General features: G+C 39.5%; 1 protein-coding gene across 15 annotated transcripts in view; it reads right to left on the bottom strand.

Moving 5' to 3' along the window:
- Positions 1-12,203, bottom strand: part of DLGAP1 (DLG associated protein 1) — a 396,907-nt gene that overhangs the window by 101,886 nt on the left and 282,818 nt on the right. The window lies entirely within an intron of this gene.

Raw genomic sequence — 12,203 nt, 5'->3', positions numbered from 1 at the left:
TGAATAGAAATTTGTTGAAAAAATGTGAAATAATGCCTAACACACATTTTCAGACTTTTTTGCCTCCTTATAAAAAACCCCCAACGTATACTTTCTGTGTTATAGGCTGTTGTTTGGGCCAAACTTGTACAGAATAAATCCTGACAAAGTAGAACTAATTTTATTTTTGAGCATGAAAGAACCAAAGAAATAAATGTCTTAAGAAATCTTCATAATAATGCAAAATCCTGCTTGGGACTGAAGGGGATCCTTTTTTTGCAATTCTTTAGAATAGGTAGTTTTTAATCCCCTGAACCAGAAATACTCTGAAATCTTTATTTGGGCCTGTTAGTAAAGGAACAAGACAACCAGTTGTCATATCATTCATCACACCATCAGTGTCAAGTACAATGATTCAGATGGAGGCAATGAGAATGTAAAAAGTAATTTCAAAGAGTGGATGCCCTTCAGGGCTGTGGAACTCCAGAAGAGTTGTGCAGCTTATTTTAAAGGAAGGAAGTCTCAGCTCCTGAGGAAGCCATGTAGCTTCTTGACCTGTAACAGTAGGCATTCTTAATTATTTCCAAGTATCTTTTTGAATTTAATTGCCATACTTGGAATGAAAATATGTGGTTCGTTGAATTGGTACACTACTCTTTTCCAATGGAAAAAAAATTTAAAAAGCGCAAATGTCTGCGCTTGCATTGAAGGGGATAAAGGTAGTTCCTTACTTATTTCTAGTGTTCTCTCTATCCCATCTAAACCACAAAACAAACAAACACTTGGTGAAAGAGTTAAGAGAACACCTCCTCTTCTTTTCATAATAGAACATAATAGAACATAATATACATGGTGAAGATGCAGATGACCTTTGGTCCTGCTCAGAAGATGAAAATACTTGGGTATCTATGCTTTTGATTAAAACATTGTAACAGGAAAAAAACCCCAACACAACAAAAAAAACAGCCCCAAAAACCCCTCTAAATTTTTCTGGATAAATATCATCTGCTGTCATTTAAAACTACTGACAATTGATGGTTGTTCATGGGTTCAGATTTCAGTGTGGACTGAGATTTGCTGTGTGGCCTAGAGGAGAAGTCATATAAACCCCTCAGTCTCAGAAAATATACTACATGTGTTAATACTTCGCTACAGCACCTCTGTGGCTGTAGGTGGCTTTGTAATGATCAGCTAAAGTCAGCAAACATAATGAGCTTCTTTGATGGAAATGAATAGCAGCACCAAATTTTTATTGTATTACTGGAAGCTAAGGTCACAGAACAACTGAAATAGCCCCAGAGACTGATATTGAACCACTTCAGCTCCCGACACTGATATTGTATATAAAGCAGAATACCTGGTTAATCAAGACTAAAGAATGTTTGGAATGATGGTCAAAAGATACTTGAGAAGAAGTATATTTTCTGATTAAAACCATTATAGACTATGGATGGTGATTGGTATGGATATGATATCCTTTCAAGTCAATGGTTTTTCTGAGGCATGACAAAACTGCTTGAAAAGCTCTCCAGCCTAATAAAACTTCAGTAACCTATTCAATAAACTAAAAGTTTAATGCCTAAAATGTCAATTTTAAGTAAATTGTAATGAAACCTGTATTACTTCCTAAAGCCTCACAACTCTTATGAGGAGAGACAGAATTTTGCGCTGAACTTACATAATTTAATTTTGTTACATGAGTAAGTACCCTCTTCCTCAGAGGACCTCTTCCTTAAATGGCTTTTATATATCTAGCAGGTATTTTTACTGTTCTGTCACCTTGGTTAGGAAAAAACCAGTATTATGATAACATGAATCCATTTCTTATTGTCAGGATCACCAGGGCAGAGACCTGTGTGATGATGTCTGAACTTCATCAAAGTATGATGTTCAAAATCATACTTTTGATGTATGTCTTCATGTGCAGGTGGGATGGGACCTTTGAAGGGCTGCTCAGTGTCCTGGGACTCTGGTTTCTCTTGTGATGTGTTAGGTAAGGGCCAATTTGTCAACCCATTGAATTCTGTCCCTCCAACTAAATATATATCTGGGGCTCGAAACTAAGCAAAATTAGGTTGAGCATTTCAATTCTGCAGCAGCTTTACAATTTCTGGAATTATCCAGGAAGGGATGGGTCAGTTGTTAATGACATGAGCACACCTGAGCTGCCTGCTGTTGTATGGGCATGCACTGACACATCCAAGGAGATGGAAGAAGCACTGGTCTCCTGCTCACTGCCTAAACACAGTGTTGCATCAAGCTAAGCTGCTTGAAATTCATCACTTTTTCAATTTAGTATACATCAGAGATCAGCTGTGATAAATCACCGTGTTGGACCACAGAAATGCAACAGAACTGGGTCAACCTTTTTTACCTGACTGCTACTGGGAATCATATAATAAAATGTACAGAGGGGATTGGAAAAGCTTGAGAACACTGTAGAGGTGACCTTGAAAAACTGAAAGTCTGGTCAAATAACACAGTCATGGATGTGTACACAGAGGCACCATGGATTACCCAGCAGGAGGGGAGCTGGAGGATTCTAGCCTGAAAAAATAAGTTCACAGAAGCTAAACTAAGGGAATAATTCCCTGAGATGATAATAAAGAGCTCCACTTACTGTCACTGGAGCCATCCAGCCACTAGAGGGAAGAATGATCTAGAGCTGCCAATGACTGCTATTTATTATGCTTCTGCAATTCGTTATGTTTTTCTTAAAGCTCATCTCATGAGGCTTGCAAAACCTTTCCAGTTAAAGGAAAAAAATATCGAGCTTTCACAGTTGGTGAAGAAAGCACAAAGTCACAAAGTTCAAGGGCTCAAGAAAGAGAAAATATACAAAAAAAAAAGAAAGAATCTGCATGTCTCCTTAGGAATATAGCCTGATTTTCATAGCTCAGATGAATTGTGGACCTGATTTTCAATTAATTAGGATTCATAGGGCAACTTAATTTCATAGCATTCAGCATATCATTAACAAAAATTGTAGGATTGAAAGGTTTTTTATGTGCCTTTTGTGATTCTGTGATTCAAAGTATTTTTCTTGGTGACTAGAAAGGGCAGGTCAGTACTGGGGTTGAAAAAAGGTATTTTCCCTCTGTACAGAAGCCAGCAACTTGCTAAAAATGTAACTTCCATATTCTTTAGGAATAAAGCTATTTGAAAGTAGAAACCAAAGAAAAGCCCAACACAATAACGCACTCTCAGTGGCTGCATTGCTAATCTTGTGCCTTTCACTCCAGATTACTATGCTAAACATCCATTTATAGCAGGAAGGAAGCAATTTGGATATGTGAAGCAAGGTTTTGTGTGTAGAGCTATTCACTATTCACTGATAAGAAGATATTCAGTAACAGGAAAATGCTAAGTAAAATTAAAAAGTTGCTTTTATCTGAAGAAAAGAAAGTAGTTAATGAGATAGGCAATTGCTAGATGTTTAGCAGGTCAAATCTTAAGTGTTTTGCTGGAGGCCTGTCAATGGAAAAGTCTGAGTCACATTTTTCCTCAACTTCGACAAATTCTGCTAAATTAGCAGGCCCAGTTCTGTCTTTCCAAACAGGAAAAAGCCAAGCTTAAACTAAGCAGAAAAAACTTTTTCATAAAAGGACTGCGGAAAGCTCGTGGATAATCTGGTTTTGAGTACACTAAGAGTTTGGGATGTAAGTAGAAAACTGCTCCTCCCCTAGCCCTTGTGGGTTTTACTGTGCCTGACTCTTGTTAGATAATTAGGCTGTCATCAGTGTAGAACCATTGGTGCTGCTGTCTACCCTCTTCAAAGAAGGGAAATCAGGAGACAATATGTCAGAGACAAATCTTTCCTACAGCCTTCCAAATGGTTTTTCCTCAGAAAATTCACAGGTTTTCCAGGAATAGTCGCGCACAGAGCATACCGTGGGAACCCTCTCCACTCAACCAGACTGTGATTTTCAGTGTGTGATGTGCTTGCTTTTCTTGCAGCACTCACCATGGCAGCTCAGGCTCTGAAAAGTACTAAAATATCTTTTCCTAGCTCTAAAGCCTTCCCTATGGAAAAAAAAAAAAAAAGGAAAAAGAAAAAAGGCATTTTAAGATTCCCTTCTGCTATAGTGTGAAGTGTAACAAATACAAAGAAAATTTATAGAGAACTGAGTGGGAAGCTGTGTGTTAGTGTGCGTGGGCAGGTCATGGAGGGAAGAGGAGCTGTACAGGCAGCTGAAGGGCAGCATGCCCCCTGTGAGAGTATCTGAGCCACCTCTAGGACATATGTTAGCAATGGCTGTGGGCTGCATGGTGGCAAGAGATGGGAGGTCTGTCAAGTTAGGAAAATATCAGACCTATGAATTTCAACAGACACAGCAAAATGCAACATTACTTATTGTTACTGTTGGGAGTAGCTTGCTCCCCTCTGGGCTTTCTCATGGCAAAGGGTGTGTACACAGAGGCACCATGGATTACCCAGCAGGCAGGGAGCTGGAGGATGCTAGCCTGAAAAAATAAGTTCACAGTAGTTAAACTAAGGGAATAATTCCTCGAGATGTGCAGCAGGTGGAAGGAGAGAAGGGAAGCACAGCTGAGGAGGAACTACAAGAACTGACCCTTTTACTCCTTGGTGGGGTCTTGCCAGCAGTTTTCCCTCTGGCAGGGAAGCATGAGGATGATTTCAGTTCTTCTCCCCATGCTGTGCCTCAGGGCTCACACAGTATGGTGGGGCTCTTCCCAGACATCTCAGCGAGCCCTAGGAAATGCTGCCACAAGCCTCTCTACAGGAGCACAAAACAAACAGGAGCCAAGAGCAAGGGGACAATGACTAACATTGACTGCCTACCATCTCTACAGCCTCATTAGAAGGTTCTGTAATTGTTGCACTCACTGTGCTGAATCAATCCTCGTGACAACCCAACATACAGGAGGTGAGTGCCATCACCCCTTTTTGCCCAGTGCTGGAGGCACATGGACGGCTGTGCCTGGAAAGGGGCCAGGCAGGGAACAGCAGCAGTGGGATGTCCTTGGCCCCTGCTCCCGAGGGCACAGCCTCCTGCCATGGAGGCACAGCATGCAGTGTGGGGGCCACACTCTCCCACCTCTCTGCTCCCCTCTGGCAGAGAAAGGGGCACAACACCTGAGAGCCTTGCAATTTCAGTCCTTCATTTTAATTGCTCACTGATCCGCCCCTTCCCGAGGGGAACAATTCAAGCCAGGCTCTCGTTCCAGGTGCAGCCCTCCAGCTCCTTTTCGACCTGAGAAACACCACGCAGCAAAATCATACCTTAGAGTGCTCCTGAACTGTAATTAACCTTAGTGTATCATTTTATGGAAGAGAAACCACTTAAAATTGTCTGAATTCAAAAGGACTTGGAAGAAGAGTGGCAAGATAATGTTTTTTTAACAAGCAGCTTGATTAATTCATGGCAGAAGTTATCATCCCATTATGTTGGGTAGGAGGGAGACATTTAAAGCCTCTTATCAACTTTGTCCAGGGGAGAAAAAATCCTCCATAGATCAGATTTTAAATGCTACACTTGAGACTTGTAAACAACCCACTGCAGAATCCAGCACTGAGGACCCAGATCCCAATTGCATAGAATTCCCATGGGCTGTCAGAGGAACAGTCAACAACAATTTTTATGTGACTTATTCCTATAAAGTCTCATGCCTTGGGGAGAAAAACTAGTGTTTATTTCATGAATGGTGCATACCTCCCCATGGAGCAGGAAGCCATCCCAATGGATATCTCAGGCATTTACTGGGGGCAGTGCGCAGCCCCAGGAGAAGGGTAAGAGATTTGCATTGATCTCAGATCTAACATGGATCACATCTAACCTTCCCATACTGGCTGGCTGCAGTGCTGCCCATCATAGAGGCATTGAGGGAGTAACTATGAAATATAGGATAGCACAATAGAAACTGTAGGATTCAAGCCAGAAGTAAACTTTTACCTCTGTCTGGCTACTAAACAAGAGTAATTTTACTTTTCATCTCTGGAAATATAAATATTATGACAAGGCTTTAGATTTTAAAAAAAATTGATAGTTGAAAATGTTGCAAAAGAGGCTTGCAAATAAATCTCAAAAAATTTAATTCAGAGTTCTAAGTTTTACTTTACATGTCAATTTCATTTCATCCTCTTCTTTAAACATACTCCTTAAAAATAAAGAATCTTCCTCTATGTATTATTTACTATTCTCTATTTTGTACCTGGCTTAAAGGACTTACATAAAATAAAATACATAATCTGGGAACATATTAAAAAGAAGAAGAATCTCTACAACATCAGCATCAAACTACAGCCCTGTTTTTAAAGAGACAGCTGTTCAGGTGATTCATTGTTTGCATGAACTTCAAATGGATTATTTTATTATTCTTTGGGCTGTTGCCCTTGGGGAAACTAGTTACATTAAATAACAAACTACCATTATATGGACATACTGATTCCGAGAACAGGGGAAGAAATATAGTCATAACAGGCAATTTCAGTAGAAAATGAGGGCTTGTCCATATTGTGCCAGAGGCAAAGCACTCAGACGGATACCACATCATCACAGAGATATAAGGAATCTGATTAGCTTCTCTGGAGAAGGAACAATTAGAGCTGATAGGATAAAGGCTCCTCGGCGCTCACGTGTGTTTGCATAGGGATCAGTGTGCAAGCACCACCTGACTGCTGGCCAGTGACAAGGGCACCTCAGCTGCTGTGATCCTGAGCCACTGCAGCCACTTCTGTCTGGAGAAATGGAGCAGGGAGCAAACCCAGTTGCTGAGGAAATCACTCCAAAGATAGCTTGAAGCGTGACTGAGCGCAGCTACCCACCACATGTATGGTGGCAGCAATGGAGCACCAAAACTGAAGGAAGACAGAGCTGTTTTCAACACAAGCTGCACACCTCCCCAGGGAGAAGGGATGCAAAGAGAGGGATCCAGGAGTGCTAACAACAGACTGGCTCTACTCAGGACTAGAAAGGACAGGATAAGAACTGTGAAAGACTGATAAGAATGATGTTAACTGCACTAATGAAAAAAAAAATAATGAAATGACCACTGATGAAATTCTAGCAGAAAGATGTGTAAGGATCAGGGTTATAATAAATGAAAGCAGAAGAAGCTGCTATGTAATGTTTATTTTCAAAGTGTGAAACTCATAATAAAAGGAAATAAAATAAGCAGTGGGGAGGTGGAAATGTAGAAATAGTTGATAGCACATTAGTTCACTGAGTGAAGGGACAGTGACTGTTATTGTGCTATTCTTCATGCAAATCTTGTCTCTTTAATGGAGAAAGGACACTTAGCTGAGTACTGAGGTTTATAAGAATATTAAGGAATCACTTACTAAAAAAAAAGAGAGAGAAAAGAAAAGGGACAATAGAAATAGTGACATAGTGCTGACATTCATTCCAGCCACCTTCAGTCTAACATCTTATTTATGAATAAGGCATCATCCAATCCCTCTCAATTAAAACTTGTTCATCACAGGTAAACAACAATTAATTTGTGCCCTAAGTCAAATGATCTTTTTGTAGGGGGCAGGGAAGTGGTGGAGAACAGGAAGTAATAGAGAGAGAGTTACCTCTGCCAGAAATGACATCCTACCCAACAGCAAATGACTGAACAACTGCAGTGGAACAGCCTGACTCACCAGAATTTCAAACAAGTCTCAGCAACACATGTCTGCCAAAGCCCTGTTGTCTCACAGCTCCTACAGCCACATGGCTGACACGAGTCCAACAGATCCTGCACAAGGCTGGAATCTTTGGCTAGAGATTTAGATTGGACCTTATTGACAAGGCATTGCCAGTGTTTCTGAGATTTCTAACATTTTTTGATTTCAACTTCATGAAGATGGTTTAATGACATGTTGGTTACATCCACTAGAATAGAGAAGAAAATGCCTATTCAAAATAGAAATTGTCTTCCCTTAAAATCTTGTTTTTTATCAATATAAATTTATCACTTCTACAAACATAACTATTATGCGATGAAGCTACAACTCAGTTGATGACAGATTGCATTTCATCCGGAGTGTTTCTAAGTTTTCTGCATTATGTACTTATACTTATTTTTGAGATTTATGCAAAGTTCAGAACCAAGTAATTTCTTTTAATGTAATAAATAACTGCGAGCATTTTTAGGGCTAACTGAAGGAGGACTACCTCCCAAAAGTAGCTTCTCAAGGTTTCCTTTCAAGCATGGAGTAATAAAGGCTTAGCACAGATTTGCTATTGCAATTGTCATATATAAAACAAGAAAAATTTACATACTAGTCCTGAAATTTCTTGAGATTGCCTTCAGCATGATACATCACTGTCACAGCACAGAGCTGCACAGACACAGCTCAAATATGTCTGCCAGCCCAAAATCACTTGAAGAAAGAGAGGGATTTGGGTACTGTGGATGTGGCTGCTGGCATTTGGGGATGACAAAACCAGTTAGTGCTTTCTTGCAGGCTCTGGGCTTGCTGGAGGCAAAGCTGCTGGGCAGCTGGGGCGCAGGCTGCTTGGTAGCACAGCCCTTCTGGAGGGGAATGGGAAATTGCTGTGTAGTTCACCTGCAGATGAAACCACAGAAATCTCTCACAAGGACTCAGTAGCTCCTTCAAAGGTGCTTTCAACAATTTTTTTTCCCACACCAGCAAACTAAACAGGGATTGTATGGTGGTTCTCTGCTCTTGTTGTGTACAATGAGTAAGAAAGCAAGCACAATGTAAAAAAACCTGTAAGGATTTTCCCTCATTCCCATACTTCTAAAAAGATTTATACCTTATTTAGGAGGAGAGGAGATTTTAAAAAGTCAGGTCTCTTCAGATGAACTTTCATTCACATATGTCACAGGGAGAAGAGTGGTATTTGATGCTGCACCTATTACAGGGGCCATACACTTTCTTTGCTGCCCCATGCTCCCACTCTTCCCTGCACCCAAGCCAGCAGAGAATTACTAAATTAAGCTAAAAGCTGTTCTATCTTAATAGTAATGCAAGCACAAGAAAATCGAAGAAACAAATAACTGGGTATCAACATGACTTAGATGGCAATAGTATCTTTTATTTGTAAGGGCAGAACAAATTTTCATCTTAATCTCTCTTTCTCTCACCCTAATATGATGCAGATTAGCAGAAGATCCCAAAGCATGTCAGCAAAAACACTGTCTTGTACTTTCACATTAAAAGTAAAGCAACACTATTTTAACTTTTTCTATTTTGAATCTGAAAGAGCTCCACCATTTCACAGTGAAAAATGGTTGCACTTCTAGCTGATCAGAATAGAAAATTATTATGAATAATTAACTTAATTATTGTTGCCTGTTTGCTTGTCTTGCTATGTAGAACAGTAAGGACTCCAGACTGATTTTTTTTTTTGCAAAAGCACATCTCTTTTTATGCCTGTGCATTTTCTGCATGGCAGGTTCAATACATCAGCTGAGCTCCCCTCAGCAAACTAAAGCAGATAGTACAAGATCACATACCAAGGGTCAAGCGTGGTATGGCTGGCAGCGGTGGGAACACGATTTCAAAACGCTAGCAATGAAATAACATTTAAAGAACATGAAAGAATTGCACAGCTCTGCTGTGGGTGGGATAGCTATATTTACTTTTCAGCAGCAGGCCTTCAGGAATAATTTGGTCCTGATGAGAGTTTTATTTTTACATTTAAAAATAAGTAAGGAAAAGAAGTAAGAACAGTGACAGTGGGCTATATTCAACAGCCTGAGAAATACAGACAAAGAATCAAAAAACATAGGTCTGGAGGGGTCTTCAAGAGGTCGTTTGGTCCCTCCTTCCACCCTAAAGCAGGATCAGCAATACCTAAATTTGTTCTGACAGACATTTTTTACCCTTTTCTTGAAAATGCCCAGTGAAGTGATTTCTTTTGGCAATCAACTCCCACGCTTAACTATCATTATTGCTAGGAAAATGTTCATAACACATAGCCTGTGTAAGCCTTGGCATACACAGTCTTTTTTTTTCCCTGCCTCCACTGGACATTATTAACTCCCTTTCTGAGGCAGAATTTTAAGTATGTGGGAAGAAGTAGGGCTAAAAATAAAGAAGACCAAACACATTTGCAGACAAACATGCATGTTGGCTCTGTAAAGACTATATACTGAAAGAGATGGCTGAAAACCACATTTTGGTTCAGTAATTATAATTGTTTTTCTTAACACCACACCTAGAAGTGCCCATTTGATACATGAAATGCAATGATATGCTTTGCTTCTTAAGAGACAACAGTGTTACTTTGCATTCATCAACATCATTTGCTGTAAAATGCATAAATGTTTCTAGGATTTAATTGTGAAGCTAGGAGGTTGGAAGTCCTAGCTTTCACCTGTGGCTGTGTGCCATATAAAGCTAAATCTTGTGTAAAACTGAAACAGATGACTACACACAGGACAAGGATTTTCATGTCTGCAAGTAAGACAATCATCTAAATGAGGTTGCTGCTTTTCTTTTACAGATTACTGACTTCCAAATTTTTTTCATCTCAGAGAGACAAGAAACATTATTTACACAAATATGGTAATACTGACCTAACAGATTGTATGTAGCTAGGTGTGGACTAATAAAAGTTAGGCTTCACAATGTGATAAGCAATGACTGCTCCCAGTGAGACTGTGAAATCTAGGGAACCTGTTTCATTGCAAGATAAACTGGTAGGGATCATCACAGAAGTAGAGAGGAGGAGTGTTCATCCTACCCATGTCCTGGGCAGTGAAATGTAGGGATGTAAAGGCATCCATACCTCTGTGTATGGGGGACACAAAACCCTGAAGGCAAGCTGCCATGGAGCACAAGATATCTCTCATGCACATCAGTGATACTAAGCCTTAACTGACTGAATGTGTTTTATAAATTCATCACTAACAACTGTTCATTAAAAGCGCCAAGCTCTAAGTTCCTCTAATAAATCAATATCTTCTCCTCCTTAAATATCATATACACAAAACAGATGTCAGCTGCCATAAGGAAACCATTGGCTCCTGAAGTATGTCCACCTACTACCTCCAAATAAATATATTTTTCATTGTTTTGCCTTCAAAATTTTTTTCTGACTTATAAATTATTCACTGAACTTAATCATACTTGACACACAAGCTTGAAAAGTGAGAAATATGTCCAACAGCTTCCGCCTAGTTTGAGAGAGAAGGGATTGCAATAGTATGAATAAAAAGTTAATATATCATGCATCAGTGAATGTGAGCTGGGAAAGGTACTACTAGGCAAGTAATAGTTCAAGAATACTTATAGTAATAGTTCCAGAATACTTATGTTCCTTAGGTTGTGTGTCCAAAGCACATGGAGATGCTTCTGTCTCTTTAATGCAAAATTAAAGGAAAATCCCTGTTCAAGAAAAAGAAACAAAACACGCCTCAAGGAACATGGAAACAATTCCTTTGCTAGCTACAGGTTTGATAAAAATGAAAGAGACTGCAACATGAAACAATTACACCAACTGTACTGAAAACACACTGTAAAACACTAGTAAAAGATTAATCAGACTTATTCCTTTTGTACTAATTAGCAAAGTCATTGTTCCCTAATTGAAAGTCACTCAGCAAGAAAGAAAATTAACAAGCTTCCCTGCATGTGTCTAAAAATATTCACCATAATGAAAATGTGGTATTGCACCACCTCTCCCTTCCCCCTGCCTGTGATCTGGATCAGATCACTTTAGCAGAATGAGAGCACCACCTCATTAAAGAAAAAAAAGAAAAAGAAAAAGAAAAAGAAAAAGAAAAAGAAAAAGAAAAAGAAAAAGAAAAAGAAAAAGAAAAAGAAAAAGAAAAAGAAAAAGAAAAAGGAAAAGAAAAAGAAAAAGAAAAATGAAGTGTGCTTTTGTTTATACAACACTTTTTCCCCCCCTGGATATTCTGGAGTACATTATAGTAATATACAAACACCTCAAAGTAAATAGGCACTCTTTCCCAGGGCTGGGATGGTTTCCATACCTAGGGATTTATGATGTGCCGTATGGTGAAGTGTAGTGTAAGGACATCCGCTCAAATGACAGAACAGCCTGGGCACTGTTTCAGGCTAAAATTATCCATGCATCCCTTGTAATTTCCCTCAGTGCAGACACTTCCCAAGGATCACTTTTAGGAAATCACAGCGGATTTCCTATCTTGAAATATGCCTTATACTAAGTAACAATGGAGTGGTTTGATTTTCCTTCCAAGTCATCCTAGCAGAGTTGGTGCTGCAACTCTGTCAAGATTTGGTTAGTAATGCAGGTTGACTCCAGCTTGGTGGTTTGTCC

This window comes from Molothrus ater, chromosome 1, assembly GCF_012460135.2.
Source record: "Molothrus ater isolate BHLD 08-10-18 breed brown headed cowbird chromosome 1, BPBGC_Mater_1.1, whole genome shotgun sequence".
NCBI lineage: Eukaryota > Metazoa > Chordata > Aves > Passeriformes > Icteridae > Molothrus > Molothrus ater.
This window is presented reverse-complemented; position numbering and strand designations above follow the sequence as displayed.